This window comes from Mandrillus leucophaeus, unplaced genomic scaffold, assembly GCF_000951045.1.
Source record: "Mandrillus leucophaeus isolate KB7577 unplaced genomic scaffold, Mleu.le_1.0 Scaffold746, whole genome shotgun sequence".
NCBI lineage: Eukaryota > Metazoa > Chordata > Mammalia > Primates > Cercopithecidae > Mandrillus > Mandrillus leucophaeus.
In genome coordinates this window covers 176,263-182,174 of record NW_012108097.1, presented here as the reverse complement: position 1 = coordinate 182,174, position 5,912 = coordinate 176,263, and positions in this window count along the sequence as shown.

Sequence of the window (5,912 nt, the reverse complement as noted above, 5' to 3'; positions counted from 1 at the left end):
TTTTTTTTTTTTTTTTGCCTCTTTGTGCACATGTATGTATGTAATTTAAAAAATTTTTTTTCTTTGAAATCCTGACATGATGTATTAAGTAAAAGAAACTTCAGTAAATCGGCCTTTAGTGGTGTGGTGTTAAGGTGTGGGGGAAGGGAAGCATTCTATGGCTCTATGGTTGTCATTAGTTCATAAACCTTTGCTACTGGACTGTGAACTTCAGCAGTGCTCCTCGGTTTTTCTCCCCTTAGTAAGACAGAATGGCTAGAGGGGCCAGAGTTGGATATTTTTATTTCCCCAGGTAGGTTGGGCTCTAATAAGACCTCAGATGATTAAGTTGTAGTAAATAGTTTCTCCTGAGGTCAGACCTTGTTAAAAACAGAATGTCTAGGGTATTTCAACTGGTAATTTTCCCCTCCCCCTACTGGAAGTAGAAGGAGATTTTTCTCCCATATACTCGGTGAGTCCCTGGTAGAGCTCTTGGAGGTAATTTTCACAAAATGTAAGGGCATCATCTCTATGACTGGGTCCTCTGGGGTTTTAACTTTCAGACTTCCCCACACTGAGCCTCCAGCAATTCATCAATTAAAGTTTAGGTTTTTCTACCCTAACACTGGGTCCTATGGAGGTTTATGCATGTAGGTTACTGTTTCAGTAAGTTGTCATTTTCTGTATCCGCCTGTCTTTTCAATATTCAGGATAGCAGTTTACCCTGTGACTTTACTTCTTTGGTCTAAGAAAAGTTATTGATTTTTTCAGTTCGTTGAGGTTTTACTTGCTGTTAGAAGAAGTGGCAACTTCTAAGCTCCTTAAGTGTCAGACTAAAACCTAGAATTTTCCTTGGTTCTCTTTGTAGACATTGTTAAGTCCATTATTTCCTAAAATGGAAAATGTTTAAATGTCAGCATCATATAAACTCATTTTAATATTTTTAATGCTAGTAAATCATCATTTGGTCTATAAAGAGCCCTAGTTGAATATACTATTAAGTCTGGATGTTGCCATGAGCAAGCTGATGTTTACCTGAAATTTATGCCAGTGCTTGAGTTTCTAAGGGGTATAAACATATCATGATAAGGGAGCCTAAGAGGTTAAGAACTTATGACCAGACATTTATATGGCATCAATATATTCTGGTTAACGAAAGACGCTATCAACAGTGGGGGGGTCTGGGAAGACAAGTAGTGGCGTGTCAGGGCAGATTGATACCACTATTCAGGATATACATGATTAAGAATGGTCACAGAGGAGAAATTTTTATGTGATAGATATTTTAGCTATGGCCACATGGACAATATGTGGTGACAAATAAACATGTCTTGGTTTCCATCTGTGTTGTCTTAAAACCATTTATCAATTCTGCCACCTGATTACATCCAGGAATATGAGCCTATAGTAGAAAAATGTCTTTTTTTTTAATGTGGATAATGCTTTTGAGCCACAGATTCAGTGTAGTGCTGAGAATTTGATTGTCAAAAACAGCTTACTCTCAACTATGACAAAATTTAGACAATTATCTACATTCTTTTAATTAAAATCGGCAATAAATAGAAGTTTAAACAAATGCACTCAAATACTAGATAATAAATGGGCAATAAACATTTAAACAAAGTTAAAATGATTATATGTGGACCTTTTTTTGAGATTCAGTTTTTAAACTTGGGCTAAGGAAAACGAGTAATTTTACTTTGTTTTACATGTAATTTGCCTTGGAGTGCTTAGGGTAGGCTTCCACAGACCAATGATGTATTTTGATATATTTTGCAATGCTACCTTCTAGTGCCTATTGCAAACCCAGGTACTGAAGAATAGGATGAAAGGCCAAATTCCACTGGGCCTTGTAATAGATATTATAGCCCCCTACCTTTCCTCTCATCACAACCGTTTTAATATTTGTACTACAACAATAATATATATCCCATTATTTCCTAAAGTGGAAAATGTTTAAGTTTTAGCACCATATAAACTCATTTTAATATTTTCAACTGCTAGTAAATCACCAATTGGTCTACAAAGAGCCCTAGTTGAATATACTATTAAGTTTGGACGTTGCCATGAATGAGCTGATAGATTGTTTACCTGAAATTTATGCCAGTGCATAATAGTTACCCCACTCTGAGCTCTTTGGTTGATGAATTTCATTTCGGTTTGGTTTAATGACTATTCAAAGACAAACAGATGATAACAGTGGTAGCAATTCCATATTACAAAATGTAGAATCCTCAATGTCATTCTTAATTGCTTACCCTCCCTCATGTTGACAAGTCCTAACATGTCTAGTTTCAAAATGCATGTCAAAGGGTCAAATTTCCTTTTCTCTACATCTCCATGCACCCCATTCTAGTTTGAGTCACCATGATTTCTAGGTCTGAATGAATGTAACAGGTTTTTATTTAGTTATTTTTTAATCCCCCTTCTTGTTCTTTAAACCATTCTTGTCCTCTAAACCATTTTTAAAATATTAGCTGTGGTAAACATTGACGATAAAAGAGTCACAATCCACATTATTTCTGTGTCCAATTTCAGGCCACTGTTGATAATTGAAGTATAACACATTGTTTCTCTAATACAACATATGAATTTATTGGCTGCAGGAAGCACACTGTAGTCGTGAAAAAAGAAGACTCTACATAAGCCTGCTTACTTTAGAATCATGACTCAGGGACTTACTGGTGATGAGGTTTTGAAGAACTTAAGCTATTTGTTTCAGTACCTCATTGTAAAATATTGTAATAGTACCCTCTTAAAAGGTTACTGTTAGAGTTAAATGGGTTAATTCATAAAGCAACTTAAAATAGTACCTGGCACACAGTAAATAATTGCTCAGTAAATATTCAGTTTATTCTTGCCAGAGCCAAGAAAGCACAAAATGACCTAAGCACTATGTACTTTGCTTCCTCTTATTCTCCTGCTCATCCATTATTTTCTAGACTCATTGGCAGCCCTCTGTTCAATTCCTCTATCCTGCTAAGTTCTTTTTTTTGAGACGGAGTTTCACTCCTCTTGCCCAGGCTGGAGTGCAATGGCGCAATCTCGGCTCACTGTAACCTCCACCTGAGCGGAGCAGGTTCAAGTCATTCTCCTGCCTCAGCCTCCTGAGTAGCTGGAATTACAGGTACCCACCACTACGCCCAGCTAATTTTGTATTTTTAGTAGAGACAGGGTTTCTCCATGTTGGCCAGGCTGGTCTCGAACTCCTGACTTCAGGTGATCCATCCACCTTGGTCTCCCAAGCTAAGTCCTTTTTTATCTACAAGTTTTCACTCAGAACCTGAAATACTCCCTCCTATTTTTTCCCTATTAGTTTATTCTTCACCTTATTTGACTTATTGTGACTTTCTCAGTAGACTCTCTCCCAATCCTCTAGGTTTCCATGTATCAGACCTGGTAATTTCATTTCAGTTGAGTTCTTCCTAATCATTATTACAAATATCTCGTAACTCTGTTTCAATTGACTGCTTCCTAATCACTATTGTCTATTTTCTTGTTAATTGTCTGCTTTTCTCTGTTGCTCACATCAAATTCTCAATGTCTTCTAGATAAAAGATCTGAATAAAAAGTGCTCAATGCCTGCGTGAATTAAATTGTTATGTTTACCAACCCAATACTTTAGGTGTGTCATGCCGGAACACAAGAGCCTTGTGCAAAAAAATCCACTGATTCTACCACTGTTTTTGTACGATAGTACTTAAGGTATCACTTTTTGGCGGGGCGCAGTGGCTCATGCCTGTAATCCCAACACTTTGGGAGGCCAAGGTGGGCAGATCACGAGGTCAAAAGATCGAGGCCGATATCCTGGTCAACATGGTGAAACCCTGTCTGTACTAAAAATGCAAAAATTAGCTGGGCGTGGTGGTGCATGCCTGTAGTCCCAGCTACTAGGGAGGCTGAGGCAGGAGAATTCCTTGAACCTGGGAGGCGAAGGTTGCAGGGAGCTGAGAACGTGCCACTGCACTCCAGCCTGGTAACAGAATGAGACTCCATCTCAAAAAATAAACAAATAAATAAAAGGGAGATATCACTATTTGAGTATTTGTCCATAGTGAATTTATTCTGAATCAAAATTTATGTATATTGTTATTACTATTATTTTTTAACAAATATGCAGTCAATTTCTGGATAAAAGGCTTGGTGTCTTTTTTTCTTTTCTTCTTCTTCTCTTTTTCTTTCTTTCTTTTTTTTTTTTGAGACAGAGATCTGCTCTTGTTCCCCAGGTTGGAGTGCAGTGGCACGATCTCGGTTCACTGCAACCTCCACCTCCCAGGTTCAAGTGATTCTCCCGCCTCAGCCTCCCGAGTAGCTGGTATTACAGGCACCTACCACTCCACCTGGCTAATTTTTGTTATTTTTAGTAGAGACGTGGTTTCACCATGTTGGCCAGGCTAGTCTCGAATTCCTGACCTCATGATCCCCCTGCTTCAGCCTCCCAAAGTGCTGGGATTACAGGCGTGAGCCACCGCGCCCAGCCCAGAGAATGCAATCGAAGTTTTCTCCTAATTAGATATAAGAAAATGGAAAATTTAAGCTTCCCTCCTTACAACATTTAAAGTTCCTATTAAATATCTTACCTAATTCAACAAAATGGTGTTTCTTCTTTCACTAAAGTTTATCTTAACATTTCTTTTTCTGTAATACAATCTTTCAGATATGCACAATGTCTTTACTCAAGATAATTTTTAAAAGAAAGGATTTATGTATAGAGAACAGTTAAAGATAATAAAGTCTTAGGAAAAATAGAAGGTCCTTGAGTTGCACAGTGAAAAAGTTACTAAATGGAGAGAGAGAAGTTGAAGGAGATTGATAGATGTGGCTTCAGACTGCAGGTGATTAAGCTTGCTGGTGAAGAAGAAACTACACAGGGTAATTAACTGAGTGACCCAGATGTAGCAAGCTACTTTCAACTGAACTACTCCATTAATGAAAATGTACCTGGTTTCGGTTGTTGTTTTCTGTTAGAAAATAAAAATAATAATTAGCGGTGCAATTATTTTGATCCTCTATTTCCTTATGAGCAGTGAAGTAAACTTAGAACACTTTTTTGTTTCAGTTGTTGATTATTTTAATTGCGCCAAAAACCAAACACCAATTTGTAACTAAAATAATGAACTGTAAAACATGAAAAAATAAAATGCATAAAATTTAGGAAAAGTGACACATCAAAAATGACAAGTCAAATAATTTTTATATAAGATCTATTTTAAATATAAGCAGTTAAAATGGAGTCATGGAAGTAAATCATTTTGGACATCAAGACTTGACATAATCTTTAAATATATTTATGTGCTATGGCTATCAAATTAAGTTGTACATTAGAATCTACTGCTGTAGAGGTTATACATAAGCTTTTATAAAATGTTAGTGTAGTTCTTATGATAGTATCTTGTATTATAGACAGCATTTAAGCATCAAACTGAGGAAAATTATTAAATAGAGAATATCTAAGAATTGAGAAATTACTATTAGATGAGAATAAAGTGAAGTTCATCATAAGACACTATTAAAAATAGCTATTATAAAAGTATTACAGAGTGTTTTTAAAATTCCTATATACAGATAAAATTAATAATGTTATCTTGTATATTATTGTTTAGTAACTCAAAGAAGAGGTGTTTTCTTTTGTTCAGATGAAGTAACTAGTAAACTTACTTTCAGATAAATCTTTATTGAAAAATGTTTATGAATCATTGTGCTATAAAACTGTGATGAAGAAGAGTATGAATATGCTCCCAACTTCAATGAACTAAGTATAGTAGGAAAGTATGGAAAGGAAAACATGATTGTCTTACATTTTGTGTCTTCATTTGATGCCAAACATATGTGTTATTTATTATTACTCAAATCCTAGATTCAAAACGTGAGGCTCAGATAAGGTACTTGACTTATTCAAAAATCCAAGTTGGAGTGAAATTATGGAAAGAAAA